This window comes from Diceros bicornis, chromosome 30 (assembly GCF_020826845.1).
Source record: "Diceros bicornis minor isolate mBicDic1 chromosome 30, mDicBic1.mat.cur, whole genome shotgun sequence".
Taxonomy (NCBI): Eukaryota; Metazoa; Chordata; class Mammalia; order Perissodactyla; family Rhinocerotidae; genus Diceros; species Diceros bicornis.
The window spans coordinates 15,086,306-15,103,893 of record NC_080769.1 but is presented as its reverse complement, the minus strand read 5'-3'; the positions used below and the strand labels follow the sequence as shown (position 1 = coordinate 15,103,893).

The 17,588-nt window shown below is 37.8% G+C and overlaps 2 long non-coding RNA genes across 2 annotated transcripts; both read left to right on the top strand.

The window, feature by feature from the left end:
• Positions 1-447: 447 nt before the first annotated feature.
• On the top strand, positions 448-2,538 carry LOC131394493 (uncharacterized). Its single transcript, XR_009216149.1, has 3 exons — positions 448-520; positions 999-1,156; positions 2,384-2,538. It is a non-coding gene; the product is annotated as an uncharacterized LOC131394493 (long non-coding RNA).
• Positions 2,539-8,382: 5,844 nt separating this feature from the next.
• LOC131394496 (uncharacterized) lies at positions 8,383-15,869 on the top strand. The gene is made up of 3 exons (XR_009216152.1): positions 8,383-8,744; positions 13,308-13,426; positions 15,720-15,869. It is a non-coding gene; the product is annotated as an uncharacterized LOC131394496 (long non-coding RNA).
• The last annotated feature ends 1,719 nt before the right edge of the window (positions 15,870-17,588 follow it).

The window sequence follows — 17,588 nt, the reverse complement described above, 5'->3', positions numbered from 1 at the left end:
GTTTGTGTGCTTCAGTGCTGTGTCCTTAGGTGGCAGTGAGAATGGTGGAGACTTGTGACTGGTCTGTTTTACTAATGGCTAAGTTTAACCCAGACATTTGATTTTCTATTCCATGCAGTAAGTAAATAGTTTTGGTGTTTAATACACACACACCTTATTAAGAAAAATTTCCAATTAATAACATCTTAATAGAATTATCCCAGTTTATTTTAAGATACTCAGTTCTGTTGATTTTTGTCCTAGAAAATTGGAGATGAGCTGAAAGTGTTAAAAACTGTCTTTTATAGGTTATTTTATCTGATGCTAGTGCTCCTGGTGAAGGAGAACATAAAATTATAGATTACATTAGAAGACAAAGAGGAAAAAATCACTTATGAATATCTGATTGACAAGCCATTATATAGAAAATGGTAAAATGTGATATTCCTCTGGTATAAATATAATAAATATATGTTTTCTCCTCCTTTAGCTCAGCCTAACCATGACCCAAACACTCATCATTGCTTATGTGGAGCAGATGGTAAGTTTCTTCTTTGGAATTTGAGTCTCTTGGATTAAACCATAGCAAGTTGATGACTTGGTGTATAGTAATGAATTATTCATGATTGCCTGGAAATTCTAAAGTGCCTTGCTGATTTTATGTTTGAGAGGAAATTAGTACTGAGTTATTTAATCTGTGATTAATGTTTACCTATCTTTAATTTTTTTCTTACATTTTTCTACCTTTTAATATGGCTGCACATACCTTTAAAATGGACGAGTGTTGACTCCTGAGTGGTAGTCTACACTCTAGGCCCATGTATCTGGGGGACATCTTGTTGACTGAGAACTACTAGGAAGTTTTAGGCATTTTGACTTTGCTGCCTCTGTTTGTGTGCTCCTTTGGGCTTTTCTTTGTGTTGGTGTCTTGTGTTATGGTAATGTCTTATGTCTTTGGTTATGGTAAGGATCTTCTGAAAGTGCTCACTGTTCAGTGTTTTGTCATTGTTGATTGATAGCTGATCTCATTATGCTCGGCCTTGCTACATATGAACCCAACTTTACCATTATTAGAGAAGAATTCAAACCAAACAAACCCAAGCCATGTGCTCTTTGTAATCAGTTTGGACATGAAGTTAAGGACTGTGAAGGTTTGCCAAGAGAAAAGAAGGGAAAGGTAAGAAATTTGAGATGGTAGTTGCCTCATTTTTAAAAATTTTATTTTATTTTTTTTGTGATAAAATATATATAATACAAAATATACCATTTTAACTATTTTTAAGTGTATAATTGAACAGCATTAAATATATTCAGGTTGCTTCATTTTTAAAATAAAGAGAAGACTATTTTTGATTAGATTTTTTACCTACTTACTCTGTTCCCTCTCATAGAAATGTGTCTTTGAAAACTCTTTAAAGACACATTCAAAAGCATGCATGTGCTCATTCTTTCTACTCTCCACTTTTCCTAACATAGCTTGTAAGTATACGAGGCTTAAGTCTCATAGGTAATAATGTCCATGGCACATGATTTGTTTGTACAAGTAATGTTTCAAACGGTTATTCTTAAAAGGAACTACAAATCAAATATATTAAACTTGTTGATACTTTAAACTTGTTGATACTTTTAAGTTACTCCTAGTTTCTGCATATTTTGGGTTCACTTGATTATATCCAGTCTCTAAAGAGGTTTCTATCTGTTTTAAGAATATGGTACCTCTTTAAAAGACATAGTGAGTGAAAAGAGCAGGTAAGAAGTATACTGTATGCTCACAGAGAAGGGTCTAGAGGCATACACATCAAAATACTGGTTGGCTATCCGTCAGAGATTGGCAAACTCCAGCCCTCTAGATTTGGCCTATGAGCTAAGAATGGTTTTTACTTTATTTTTTATTTTTTATTTTTAAAGGAAGATTAGCCGTGAGCTAACATCTGTGCCAGTCTTCCTCTGTTGTATGTGGGTTGCCGCCACAGCACGGCTGACTAGTGGTGTAGGTCTACGCCTAGGATCCGAACCTGCGAACCCTGGCCGCTAAAGTGGAGCATGCCAAACTTAAGCACTATGCAGGGGGCCGGCCCTGGTTTTTATATTTTTAAAAGGTTGTAAAAACAAAATAAAACATGAAAGAATATGCAACTGAGACCCTGTGTGTCCCGCACAGGCTAAAATATATATATTTACTATCTGGCCCTTTGCAAAAATCATTTGCCGATCCCTGGTCTAGGTATGATTGGGATTATGGGTAATTTTTATTTTTAAAATGGTTTGGTGTGTTCTTTTTTTATTTAGTACTTGTAATATTAAAATGGATCTTGCTTTAAAAAAAGCTATAATGTTCGTTTGGCTGGAAACAAATTACAGGGTTTAGAGTAGACTTGTTTAATCTTCACTCCTTTTGTTGCAGCACGATGAACTTGCAGATAGTCTTCCTTGTGCAGAAGGAGAGTTTATCTTCCTTCGTCTTAGTGTTCTTCGTGAGGTATGTAGCAATAATCACTAGAATCAGCCCTCTAAAGCAGAGTGCCGTTTCATAGCTTTAATGGCAGCATTCCTTTTTGGTTGTAGTATTTGGAAAGAGAGCTCACCATGGCCAGCCTACCACTCACATTTGATGTCGAGAGGAGCATTGATGACTGGGTCTTCATGTGCTTCTTTGTGGGAAATGAGTTCCTTCCTCACCTGCTGTCGTTAGAGATTCGGTATGTGTGTTTGTGTGGGTTTTTAAACTACTGTTGTAGCCTTCTTGCTTACAGTGCGTACTGGTCCTAATACATAATGTTTGTTTCCTGGTGGCAGGGAAGGTGCAATTGACCGTTCAGTTAACATATACAAAAATGTGGTTCACAAAACTGGGGTAAGTTCATTCTTGAATAATTTCAAAACAGATGTATTTGCTTTTATAAGAAGATCATTTTACATGTATTTTATCACTTACAGGGTTACCTTACAGAAAGTGGTTATGTCAATCTGCAAAGAGTACAGATGATCATGTTAGCAGTTGGTGAAGTTGAGGATAGCATTTTTAAAAAGAGAAAGGATGATGAGGTAAAGTGTTTCTATTGCAGTAGCTAAATTGCTCCTCTCTCTAATAGGCTATGATGATCCTGTGATTGTACTTTTAACCTCTTTGAGTGCGTTGTTATATTATTATAGTGTATCAAACGCCAATGTAATCATGAGTGGCCAGTGCTTTGATTATTTTATAAAGGCTGTGATGCTTGCTGTGTGGAACTGTGTATTGCACACTGTGTGAATTGCACTGTAATTTTTTTCTCTCTTCATAATCTTGATTAACATAAAAATCCAAATACGTGTCTGATCAACAGGATGTGAAATGAGGGTTCCAAGACTGGAAGAATGCTGGGAATGAACTAGTGGATGCCATGTTTTATAGGAAAAGTTTATGCTGTGGAAGTCAGGTGAAGACCTAGGAACTCTGTACTCTGGTAGTGGAGTGTAGGGGCCTCTGGGTTAGATAGCATCAGTCTAGGCAGAGGGTTGCAGCTCTGAGTAAGCAATTAAACATAAAAGAAGGAAATAAAATAATAAAGCACTTGGAAATTGATGACATGTGATAGAGTGAGTGCTTAGGTAAGAAGTCCAGTCTGGCTTAGGCAGTTGGGAGTGTGGTTGGGCCGTTCATGAGACAGCAAGCAGTGGGGGTAGAGCAGGTTGGGGTGAGGACAAGGTAGAAATTGAGGTTCATTTTGGAGATACTGAGTTGGAGGGGTCACAGGACACCTGAGAGGAGAAAAGTCCGTGAAGCAGTTAGATGGATGTGTGTAAAGCTCAGGGCAGAAGTCTTTTGGAAGGAAATTTGAGAACATTAGCAGAATACTTCACCTCATGAGTGTGAAGTTGAAATCCCTGGAGCTTTGTATGGAGTTCAAGTGCCTCCAACAGAAACCTTAAGAAGCATGGAGGTTAAGGAGAAAGGGGAGTCAGTTCTAGAGAGGTGGGAGGAAATCCTTGAAGAGATGAGAAGCCACTGGTGCTGCCAGAGGCATCAGAGTGAGATAGGCCCCTAGATCATGGCCAGGGTTTCAGAGGTCCTGAAGAGTTAGTGGGGTGGGGGGGCAGTAGCCTGGAGGCAGAGTAGGTTGCAGGGTGGTTGTGAAAGAGTGGCAAGGGAGGCAAGCAGTGGGTAAAATGAGCAGATAGTAGCTTTTTAGAAAGAGAGTGAAGGAAATCCTTTTAGAAACTGATTTTATAAAAAGTCACATGGCTATTTTGAGCAAATAGCAACATAATAATATTGCTACATTGCTTCATTATCTCCTAACAGATTAAAACATGTCATTGCATCTGACAAGATTTTATATTTTCTTCAGCTTTGTATGCTATAGCTAGTGATCTCTTTTTTAGAACCTTGGGTACCATTTTATATAACAGTGTGGGTAGACTGTAAGTGTTCTTTTTAAAGCCTTTGGTACTTGGTAATCTTCTGTGAAGGCAAGAATTTTTCACATGTAAAATTTAAATAGCATAACTGACTTTGTCTAGGATATCAAATGTCTATCAGGACAGCCATTTTTAACTAAGCCTTCAACAATTATGGTGGCTCCACCTGACCTGCTGCCATTTATGCTTAAGAAAAAACTACACGTACGGTGTAGTACTTGGTGTAAAAGCCTCACGTTAGAACAGTCCTTTTATGTGGTTTTAGGTTACTCTGTACTATTAAGTATTGGTGATATTTGCCGTTAGAGTGGGATGTATGGGATTTGATAGATACCAGAGTGCTTCAGATTTGAGTAATAAAGTTTCCAGCTGGCCTGGCAGAGAGGGCATTTTAAAGCTTTGGATCGTTTTTGGTATCCCTGACATCATATGATGTTTGTCAGCATGGTTGGACATCGGGGAAATTTATGAACCCTCAGAAATTCAATATAATAGTATCTAGGTGTGTGTATTTTCCCAGGAAGTGTGTCTCCGGCTTTTGACAGACTTCCAAAGGAGTTCATAGCACACAAAAATTAAAGATCAGTAAAGTCCAACCAGGTGTACCTATTTTGCTTATGTGTAACTACCACCCTTAGAAATAGGTATTTAACTGACCAGCAGAATACGTGGTAAAAGAGGAATATATCAATATTTATTATTAAAATTGAGCAGTTAGGTCAGAAATATGATGCTTTTTATTTTATGAGCTTTGATGTTTGCCTTTTGTCTTGCAAATCTTCTTCATTTATTCAGCATATATTTATTAAGTGTTTACCGTGTGCCAAATAGTATTCTGAGTGTTACTGATACAACAAAAAACAAAAGAAAAAAGCAGACAAAAATTCCTGGCCTCACGGAGCTGATATTCTTCCGCGGGAGATGGACAATAAACACAGAAACTGAGTAAAGTGTGTCATGTGTTAGAGAGTGATAAGTGCTGTGAAGAAAAAAGCAGATGAGGAAATATCTGGGAAGGTGGATGTGAGGACATTGCAGTTCTAGAAAAGATGACTAGAGAAGGCCTCACTGACAGATGACTTTGAAGGATATGAGGGAGTAATCATGCAGGTGTTTGCAGGAAGAGCATTTCAGACAGAAGGAATAGCCAGTGCAAAGGCTCTAGGGCAGGAGCTTCCCCAGGATGTTCACGGAACAGCAAGGAGCCAGTGTGGCAGGCACAGAGGAAGCAGAGGGAAAGTAGTAGGGGTAGGAGAGGAGGTCAGAAAGATGGTGGAGGGCCAGATCTGGTAGGACCCTATAGGTCGTTATAAGAACTTTAGCTTTCACTCTGCATCAGTGGAGGGTTTTGAGTATAAAAGTGACAAGATCTGACACATATTATAAAAGGATCACTCTAGCTGCCCTGTTGAGACTAACTGTATGGAGGCAAAGATAGAAACAGTGAGCCCAATTAGGCTCTTTTGCGATAATCCAAGGGAGCCAACGTGGTGGCAGTGGAGATTGATAAGAGGTAATTGGATTCTGAACATGTTTTGAAGGTAAAACTAGTGGATTTGGCTGGTGAATTAAATGCTAGGGGTGAGAGAAGGAAAGCTATTAAGAATGACTCCAAAGCATTTTGTCTGAGCAATTGAAAAATGGTCTGAGCTGCTGTGATAAAGAAGACTGGGAGGCACAGAGCTAGGGGTGGGGATGCCATTTGGGGCATGTGAAGTTTGTACACCCAAGTGGAGATGTTGAGTGGGGAGAGGTCCTGACTGGGGAGTCATCAGCACGTAGATGGTGTTTAAAGCCGTGAGACTAGATGATCACTCCCATGAGAGTGAGAGGTCCAAGTACTGGGTGAAGAGGAACGCCAGTATTAAGGTGTTGGGAAGTTGAGGAGTGAAGGCATTCAGCAAGAGTGAAAGAGGAGAACCAGGTGAGTGTAGTGTCCTGGAAGCCAAGTGAAGAGCACGGATCAAGAAGGAAGAGTCACGGTCAGATACGGACTGAAAACTGAGTAATGGATTTCACAGTCTGTGGGTCATTGGTGAGCTAGATAAGTTTAAAAATGGGGCAAAAGCTTGATTAAAGAAATTGGTGGTGTTGCTGTCTTAGGAGGTTTTAAGGTCGTCAGTCACCATGTATCCAGCATTCAGCCCCTCTCCTGGCAGAAAGCACAAAGTTCAGATCTCAATAGGGTGTTATATTGCAGGTGGCAGTACTGACTTGGAAGTGATGGAAGTGCAGCTGCTGGTAGAATGACAGTCAGTACAGGACCTGCTGGCCCCTGTTTCAGTCCACAGCAGCAGCCCTGGCCACCGTAGCTGTCGTCTCAGTGCCTTGATGCTCACAGAAACTTGGGCGTGGGAGGAGTGCTTTCTGGGGTAAAGGAGGCCTTTCAGTGGCCCAAAGTAAGTGGGGAGTTACTTATTTGTATCTTCTCCGTATTGGTGGGCTACTTGCTCCAGGGTAAAACAGAGGGTCTTTGTTATGACTCTTGCATTCTTTCCTGAAATGATATCAAAAACTATCTGAAAAAAATTAAGAGGAATAATTAAATTGTATCTAAACTCAATTTAGAATGCTCTCTGTCTATCTAAAGTTCTGATAGGCAGCACTTTGAACATATAGTCCATTGCCTAGTTTAATTAGTTACGTTTCTGGGGTCTTCCTTTAAAACTTTGTCTCCCAAATCATTCCTGGTAATGATTTTTGTGTAATTATTTGACAGAATATGTGGATTTTATACTTTTAGGACAGTTTTAGAAGACGACAGAAAGAAAAGAGAAAGAATGAAGGTGAGTTATAATTAATTTCATCAGATTGGCAATAACATACATTTACAATTTGGGAGGAAGATAGCTTTTTATTCCTTATCCAGTAGTTTGTTAGGGACGTAATGTCTACCCAGCTGCCTCTTACCTGGAGAAAGAATGCTGGTGTCAGTTTTAAAGAAGTCCTGTCTAAGCTCTAGAGTCTGAGGGGATACACTTGATGGGCCAGAGGGGCCGGGTAGCACTTAGCTGTTTGAATTTTTTACGGTAATTGGGTATTGTTTTTGTAATAAAAATAGTTAGCTCTTTGTATCTTCTTGAAAGTTACTACACTCTGTCTATATCCTTGTCAGGTTACTCTTCCTAGAACACAACACTCGAAACTTTGTTGTTTCTCTGCTCAGAAATTACCAGTGACTCCTTAGTTCCCGCAGAATCCAGTTCTATCTTAGTCTGGCGTGCAGAGCATACTATGATCTGGTCAAGTTCTCACCCTGCTTTTCCCCAGTTGTCTTCTAAATATCCCAGGTCCCTCCTGACTCAGAGCATTGCCTTTGTTTGGTCCCTCTCAATGGGTTTCTGACTTCACGGCTCCCTCCCATCTTACATTTTCCACGAGGCCTCCCTATTGCTTCCGCTTGTAATCCAGGTTGAGCAGTCCTTCCCTTTAACTCTAGTGCTTCTCGCTTGTGATATTTGTTTGCTTAGTTAATTGCATAACACTTATAGTCACTTAACTTCTTAAGTTTTTGTTTTTCTTGTCTTCCTTACTGGATTTTAAACAAATGGAGTTTGGGGACCACCTTTTATTATTATATTTTATTAGAATCGAGCAATTTCAGGAACCTATAAGGGAGAAAAGTAGAGTTATTGATTGTTGCAGGTGGGTTCAAAACCACTTAGATCGGGAAGGGCATGTTTGATGTCTACCTTATATATTATTATTTTCTTTCAGTCATTGTCTGTTTAAAAAATATCTTTTATCAGTCGGCCATGACTGTCACCTACTGTAGCTATAATCATAGCTCTGACTAATTGGAAACAAAGAGTTAAATTCCATCAAGGTGAAGGGTAAATAGAAGTTGTATTTCCTAAGTATAAATCAAACTCTTGGCTTATTTTTTTACCTTAATAGTTATCTTTATTTGCCTAAAATTGTGTCTTGAATGCATTTTGAAATTGTAAGTGAACATAAGGGAATAACCTAATGAGATTTGAATAGCTTCTGTGTATCAGAAAAGTGTATTATATGTACTTTTATAGCAGAGTTATTAAATATTACAGACTATTGTTTACAGGGTAAGTTACCATCAAATCAAACTGTAGACAACCCTGTAATGTTAACGGAAATCCATTTCATCTTTAAAGAGCTTACAGCAGGGACTCTTTTCCATTGCCTTCATTTCTTCCTGTCATCTAACTGTGTTGTGATTTAATTTTAATTTCTACATTCATTTCCATTTATGTTAGAGAGATCAACCAGCTTTCACTCCTGGTGGAGTATTAACCCCTCATGCCTTGGGTTCAAGAAATTCACCAGGTTCTCAAGTAGCCAGTAATCCGAGACAAGCAGCCTATGAAATGAGGATGCAGAATAATTCTGTAAGTAACTTGTTTTTATGTAGCATTGAAGAGTGGTGACTTTCAGATGCCTCTTACAGTTGTGTGTGAATTTATCACTTAGCCTGGCGTTGTTTTGTTTTATAGTTTTTCTCAATTTCTTTTGCCTTGAGATATTTTTAACTCTGTTAAATCCTTATTAATATGAAAATATCTAAATGATGTGAAAGAAAAGAACATACATGTAAATGTGGATAGCTAAGTGGCTGCAGTGTTTCTCTAATGCAGTCGGGCCACAGTGCTTCCTGCTTCCCCAAAGGTACTGGGTGGTGATGGTGCTAGAAGCATGACAGGACATCCAAATGTCTCATAGCTAGAGCAAGAGAAGAGGGTGGTTTTACTGCCGTATTTCCCCTTTCCTCCCAGGGATCAGTTATGGGCATTTTGCAGAATAGTATTCCTCAGTTTGTCAAATACAGGTACTCCTCACTGTCTACACTCTCACTCTCCAACTCAGATGTGGAATATATCTGAATACATATTTTAAGGTAGCTCTCATTATCCAAATTTTTTTTGAAGCTCTTTTTTTGTTGCTGGGAAAGATTTGCCCTGAGCTAACATCTGTGGCCAGTCTTCCTCTTTTTTTCCCCCTCCTCAAAGCCCTAGTACATAGTTGTATATTCTTGTTATAAGTCCTTCTAGTTCTATGTGAGCCGCCACCTCAGCATGGCTACTGTCAGACAAGTGGTGTGGTTCTGCATCCGGGAACCGAACCTGGGCTGCCAAAGCGGAGCGCGCCAAACTTTTTTGTGAGGGAGATCAGCCCTGAGCTAATATCCGTGCTAATCCTCCTCTTTTTGCTGAGGAAGACCGGCTCTGAGCTAACATCTATTGCCAATCCTCCTCCTTTTTTTTTTTTCCCCCAAAGCCCTGGTAGATAGTTGTATGTCATAGTTGCACATCCTTCTAGTGGCTGTATGTGGGACGCGGCCTCAGCACGGCCGGACAAGCGGTGCGTCAGTGCGCGCCTGGGATCCGAACCCGGGCCGCTAGTAGCGGAGCGCACGCACTTAACCGCTAAGCCACGGGGCCAGCCCTGAGCGCGCCGACCTTTAACCACTAGGCCATCAGGGCTGGCTCAGTTGCTCCCTATTTATAAACTCAGGAACTGAATGGATTTGCCTCGTGGTATTCCTCCTTATTTGAACGTTGTAATACAGACTGCAGAAGCAAATCATCTCAGCCAGCAAGGCTATGCTCTGTTCAGTAGCTTCCTGTAATGGCAGCAGACCATGAGCTCAGAGCACCCGGCAGGGCAGCAGCAGGGATAAGGGAACAGACCGTGAACTAATGTACACAGACAAAAGGTAATCAAAGCTATTGCTTATTTCAGGATAGTAGGCATGAGAGAAAGAGAGAGTGTTGTAGAGGGAGGAAAGATATTATATAAGGTACAGTATCCTATGTAAACTTTTGCTGTGATATATCCAAGGAAATTACCTAAGTTGGGACATTTAAATTTCATTATTCTAATAGTTATCCTATTGATGCTCAAATCCTTTATTACAAGGCAACCCTATATGTGAAATTTTTGCCATATCGTGAGACTGGTTGAATTTATAGTCCCATAAATTCACACTTAGAAGTTTTAGGACCTTAGATTTGGAATTTGGAAACAGATTTTGCATCTTCTGAGAGAAGCGGCTGGAGTTTCTGTTGTGTTTTTGTTCTGTTTTTGCCTTCTTGTCTTATTCCTTACACCATTAACAGAGTGGGATATGGAGAGTCAGTGAAAGGTTTTGCAATGAGATGCTTGTGTAGAATGGAAAAAGCTGATGTCCATCATTTAAGATTATAGTGACTACCGTCCTCACAGAATGAACTGAGAGTGACTAGTATTGCTAAGACCACGTTGATGATAAAATGCTTTTTTCTTATTCTCAGGGAGGCAGGTAGGTTTAAACTTTGCCAGCTATGATTGCTTTGAGAAAGATTCCAATATTCAGGCTCCACAGGATTAGACTATATTGATTAATAATGTCTGCCATGGGAATGGGAATGGGGAGATTGGTGATTAGGTTGCTTATTTGATCCTGTCTTAATTCTCCTTGAGACCGTTCTTTCTACTGGAATCTTTGCATAGAGGAGTTTTCATCTAGAATGTGTTGAATTTAAGGAAATCATGAAGCCAAATTACCAGTTTATTTAAAGGAAGGCTTTACAGTTATGGATTTTTGCTGTGTTGTTTTTTCTGAGCTGTTTGGGTGTGCTGGGCTCCAGTGCTTGACTGGTATCTACTGATGGTCAACATGGTTAATGTTTTATTAGATAGCTTCTGTTTCCTCATAAATATGTTTTTAAATTTTGCATTCTGAAGTGTAGTTTCATTATATTTGCGACCATTCTCAGTTTAATCAACTTTGATTGCAAAAACAGCTTTTTAAAAAGAAATTTGAATGAATTGGTATGACTCTGGTATGTTTAGGAAAAAATATTTCTGAATACTTTTGTTAGTAGAGATAGAGCAGAAAAGAGCAGCAGATCTTTAGCATTAAAGAGCAAACAACTTCTTTTCTTCTTTTCTTCCCTCGAAGGTATATTATTTTTGTTGTCTAAAGATAATTTATATCTTGTTTGTGAATTTGGGAAAGATTGCTTTGTTTACACCTTCTCTGTACTTAGATGATTGACAGGAATATCAGTCTCCTAATTTAATCCAAATGGATTAGTGTTGTTTAAAATCTAATAGGGACGACTTCCTGAATGGTTAACCGCCATGCGCCAGGCAGGCAGCTTTGATGGTTCACATATATTGTTTCATTTACTCCTTGCTATAACCTGTAAAGAGATAGAACAGTATCGTCCCTGTTTGAAGTTGAGGCTGACAGAGGTTAAATAAATTGCCCAAGGCCATACAGCTGGTAAAGATTGGACTTGGTATTTCAGACTCAGATGTGTCTGACTGAAAATACCCATCTCATTCTCCAAGTACAACCGTGCCTTCCTGGATTTATTTTTATTCTTTGTGGTTTGTTTGTTTTTTTTTTTGGTTTTTTTTGGTGAGGAAGATTGGCCCTAAGCTATCATCTGTTGCCAATCTTCCTCTTTTTGCTTGAGGAAGATTTGCCCTAAGCTAACATCTGTGCCCGTCTTCCTCTATTTTGTATATAGGTGGCTGCCAACGAGTGTTTTAGGTCTGTGCCCGGGAACTGAACCCGGGCCGCTGAAGCAGAGGGCCCCAAACTTAACCACTAGGCCACAGGGCTGGCCCCTGTTTTCTTTTTTCTTTTCTTTTTTTTTTTTGATAGTATTAGCCATACAGTATCATGAATAAAATTGATATTATACATTTATTAAAGGAAAGTGTTGTGAGCTCTATGTGAAATATAGTTTTGCTTTGTTGTAACTTTTCTTGGCCTTTGGTGTGAACTACCTTCATGCTGAGGTTTTAGTTACAGTATCATTAAAATAGGCTCCTGAGTTCTCGATTTAAAAATAACTTACTTGAAATATCTAATATACTGTGAATAACAGAAGAAAAACTTTACCATGAAAACATTTTCTGCCACTTAGGTTTTTGGTCATTTAACATTAAAGTTGCAGAACATTTTAATTTTTGTCTGTGTGTGTGTGTGTGTGTGTGTGTGTGTGTGTGAGAAAGATTGGCTCTGAGCTAACGTCTGTTGTCAATCTTTCTCTTTTTGCTGAGGAAATTTGGCCCTAAGCTAACATCCATGCCCATCCTCCTCTATTTTGTATGTAGGATGCCACCACAGCATGACTTGCTGAGTGATGTGTAGGTGTGCGCCCGGGATCTGAACCTGTGAACCCCGGGCCGCTGAAGCGGAGTGTGTGAACTTAACCACTATGCCACCAAGCTGCCCCTAATTTTTTAGTTAAATATTAAAATACTTTAGGGTGCTACTATGTTCATTGAGTTAGGTACACAGGGAAGATAATGGTAAATTTAAAGTGGTATCCAAGTCTTTGAAATAATAATAAAAGCTGCATTTTTCTAAGATGACTAATAGATTTTATTTGTACAATGAATTTTAAAACAGCATGTATAAAATAGTTTAACAGATATCTGGCGGAGTCTCATTAAACTGTTGCTTTCTAGAATGGTTGTACTAGTTTGAACCACTTACATCTAACTTTATTCTCACCAGCATTATTTTATGTATTAATTTATATACATATATATATATTTTTCCCCTTACAGCTTTGTTAGTTAATTGGTGGAACGTGATCACAAATTCATAACACGAGGGAACCACCAAAGAAAAAAAATGTTCAAGTCCTATAATTAAAAAAAAAAATCTATGAAATTAAGTTTTTCTTATTTCTTCTGAAGCAGTTTTTACCCTAATGTTCAAATTCTTTTGAGTCTAAGCGTAGGAGGCTTGGTACTATATTATTCTTTTTTGGAGAGGTGGAGTAGGCCAAGATCAGTCTTTATACTTTCTAAATATATTTACCATATCTATTTAATAGCTTTAAAAAAATGTATTACTGTGAAGCATGGTGGTAACAGTAGTTGGATGTAACTTCTTACGTGAAATGAATAATTAAATCCTTCCTCTGTAATGTCATAATTGTCTACAGAGTCCTTCAGTATCTCCTAATACGAGTTTCACTTCTGATGGCTCCCCGACTCCGATAGGAGGAATTAAGCAAAAAGCAGAAGACAGTGACAGTGAACCTGAACCAGAGGATAACGTCAGGTGAAGCCATTTTTTGGTAGCACTTTGTTAGCAAATTGCTGAAATAGACGCCGTCTAATTAATGCTGTTTAGCTTAGAGCAGCAGTGCCTTCAGATGCTTGCCTGTGATCTTTTTATCCACCAGTAATTAATGTGGAGGGTTAGGATAGTCAGTAAATTCCAGTGAGATGTGTAAGCTATAGCTGTTAAACCTAAGTATCTAGATTAGTATGCATGCTGTTTTTTGTCCTCCAAGCCCCTTTTCCCTCTGAGAGCAGGCACTAGATCGGCTAGACATGAGGTGTTTAGCTCTATGTGATCTGAATGTTACTGTTATGTGATTAAATTTTCAAGCTGCTTAACCCAGAAAGTTCAGTTACATTTGGTTACTTGATATAGTTTGTTTTAATCATCTCAATTGAAAAGTTTCTTCTTTAAAATGAAATATGCAAAAAGCTTTCGGTTAAGAGAGAAATGTATTTTTAAAAACCCCGAACTTGCATATGCACAACTATATTTCATGACAGAGAAGTTTCCCATTAGCTATATACTTAAAATTTATAATAGGAATATTGGATTCTTTAATTTATACAGAAGTTTGAGATCATTATATAATAAGATTAACAGCTTCTTGTGTGATTAAATCTGGATTTGAACCCTGGGCTCAAGTGCAAAGGGCCAACAACCTCAATAATTGTAACTCATTTAGAATTTTGCAAAATGATTTATTTCAAAGTTAAACAGTAGTGGTTCACAGCTCATGCTTCTTTTATAGGACGTGGATGATGTGTTTGTATTTATGATTAGAAACTTCAAAAGTGTGATGTCTGGTTCTGTATTTTCCCAACATCTTTTGATGTCAGATTCAGAGATCTGTGGTGACTCGTGATTGAGCATTTACCTGATCTGAGTTTTTATCCTCTGCTTCTGCAAGTCTTGGAGTATATTTTTTGTTTTACCATGTAGCCATCATGATCAATATAAGCTTAATAGTTAACTTGATTTTTTTAGTACTTTATTGTTTAATTTTGGTGCTGAAGATAATCAAAGTAGAATTGCTTCTATCAAGAAATGCTTGGAGTTCTTAGCATTTATTTCATTAATAGTTTCTGTAAAATAGTGATATTCAACATTATGGATAGAAGATATTTCTCCTAATTGATGTTCTGTAAATCTTTTGCGTGGGGGCAAAGTTAAAATTGCTATGGTGTAGGGGCCGGCACGGTGGCACAGCAGTTAAGTGTGCACACTGCGCTTCGGCGGCGTGGGGTTCGCAGGTTCAACCGCTTGTCAACCCATGCTGTGGTGGCATCCCCTATAAAGTAAAGGAATATGGGCATGGATGTTAGCCTAGGGCCAATCTTCCACAGCAAAAAGGGGGAGGATTGGCATTGGATGTTAGCTCAGGGCTGATCGTCCTCAAAAAAAAATGTAAATAAAAAAATTGATATGGTGTATTCTGAAACATGACTGCAATTAATTAGTAAGATCTGGCACATGGTAGAAAAGAGCCCTTAATGGAGAATCATCCTGACGTTCTTGATCGTTCTTGATTTTTTTTTAGTATTCTTTGGCATCTTTAAATCTTTCAGAGATTGAGAAATGAGTACTTAAAAAAATAAAGAAATATACTTTGAGTGAAAATGTGGTTTTTCACATTGTATTTTCAGTGATTAATGAAAATTTAGTGAATTGATGACCTCCTTCTAAGTTTTACCAGAACGTGTGTGTGTGTGTCCGTGTCCTTCACTTATGCCAACAACGCTTTGTTGAATGAGGGAGAAGGCCCAAGGATAGGGAGAGTAGGTATATACCTAATTTCTGCCTGGCTTCTAGATTATTCTTTTTTAAAAAAGTAATTTAGTTGACTTTCTTTGTGTAATTTAGATATACTTTAACAAACTGAGGAACTTGAACTATATAAAATATCTTCAGTATTTGCATCTTAAAATGTAGTTTTAGAATTGTTCTACAATCAAAAAAACATGTAAAACAGTATGAAAATCTGAGCAAACAAGTGTTGTGTATCTACTTTAATAAATGGTTATTCTCTTTTTTTTTTTTACTGTAGTTTTGTAATGATCTTTCTAGAATCAGTGTTTAAGTTTTTAACGTTTAACTATCTTTAAGTTGATAATAAATCCTGTGAAAGTGGACTTTTTAGAAATAATTAAATGAAGCTATGTTAATATTCCTGTTTAACTCATTTACATTTTACCTGGATATTAAGTATAAATTGATTTGGATGATAAATTGGTAGCTAGTTACTGAAAGTGTATGAATTCAACATGAACTGGCTTTGCCTGATTTTTAGGCTTTGGGAAGCTGGTTGGAAGCAGCGGTACTACAAGAACAAATTTGACGTTGATGCAGCTGATGACAAATTCCGTTGTAAAATTGTACAGTCTTACGTTGAAGGGCTCTGCTGGGTTCTTCGATATTATTACCTGGTACAAAATGAATATTTTCCTCTAAATCTCTAGTTAATCATTTTAAGAAAATAGTTATTTCTATAATAGTGTGTGTTGTTGAGCTATATTCTGAAATTGAACCCAGACTCATATTTTCAAGCTTCCTATAAAGAAATTCATTACTTTAAATAAGATTTGTTTGTAAAGCCTTTGAAGCTCCTTAGGTGTTAATATATAAACGAAGCTAATTTTTGTTATGCTAAAGAATTTCAGCATTAAATACTGTGGTTGAGAGTACTTGGTCTTTAAAATTATTAAAGTTTATTGTTTTGTTTAGTTGGAATAAAAAATAACAGAGTAACTAATACACAGTCGCTAAATGGCTGAACAAAGGACAAAAGCCTGGAAAATAACTGGTAAGAATTTGAAAGGAATTTGAAGGATACCATTTCCTCCATATAGTGTAGTGATGTTACATGAAGTGCATTCTCATTGGAGTAATCTGTATCTGACTTAAAGCTTTTGATAAATGAGATGTCAGATTGGTGAGAGATTAGGCGGACATATAGGGGATTGTAGCACTGATAATACCTGGTTTCGTGCTTGGGGAGTGAAGCAAATTTGATGTGACTTGGGAATAGGTGAAGTTTGTTGGAAATTAGAAAGTAATTTAATACACTAAGTATCAATTGTAAAATATTCTCATTTCGTGTTTTACTCTGACCCTCAACATTTTTCTCCCCAAAGCTGCCAGTACCTAGTTGTATATCCTAGTTGTAAATCCTTCTGGTTCTTCTATGTGGGACACCACCTCAGCATGGCTTGATGAGCGATGAGTAGGTCCGAGCCCAGGATTCAAACCGGCGAACCCTGGGCCGCTGAAGTGGAAAGTGTGAACTTGACTGCTGTGCCACTGGGCCCGCTCTGACCCTCAGGATTTTAATTCACTAGGCGCAGAGTCAAAACTCATTTCAGGAAGGCTTCTCTTTTCTTTGAATATAACTTACTGTTTTTTATAGTTAAAATAGTGAAGTCCAGAAACAAAGTAAAAGTATTTGGATTCTTCTGTATATTTTTTACTACTTTTTTTCCCCTGCTTTCCTTGGCCATCAGTACCCTACCCAGTAAATAAAAGTGATGTGTGTTTGGGAGAAATTCTTATAACAGTCATTTTGTTCTCAGCATACCTGTAAGTCATTATTTTTATTGGTTCCAGCCATGTGTGGTGGGTACCAGAGCATGAAGGCTGGTTTACCTGCAGTCACCGCTGCGTGTGTTTTGTGTCCTAGCTAGAAAGAGTGACACCCAGCTGAGAAGTAGGAATTATTAGAGTTAATAAACTCTTCACTGTCTTGGGCCCACAGTCGTCAGTTCTAAAATTCTTTTATAATAAGGCCTTTTTATTTTCATCTTTTAAAATAAAATTGTGAATTTTGTTTTTACTAGGCCCGGGATTAGTGACCTGATATCTTAATAACATTTTTTAAAAGGAATGAAACTTCATTTTCTTATCAGGCCTGATAACTTGAATGAAAGTTGTATCAAATTCTTTATAACAGAAATATGTGACTTTTGTTTTGAATCTTCGCTTTTCTCCCTGATACAGGATTCTAGTATAATTGACTTCTACCCTGAAGATTTTGCTATTGATTTAAATGGGAAGAAATATGCCTGGCAAGGTAAAATTTAGACATTATTCCTTTTTTTTTTTTTCCTAAGGTGAAATTTTATTTATTTATTTATTTATTTTTGTTGTTGATGTTTTAATGGTT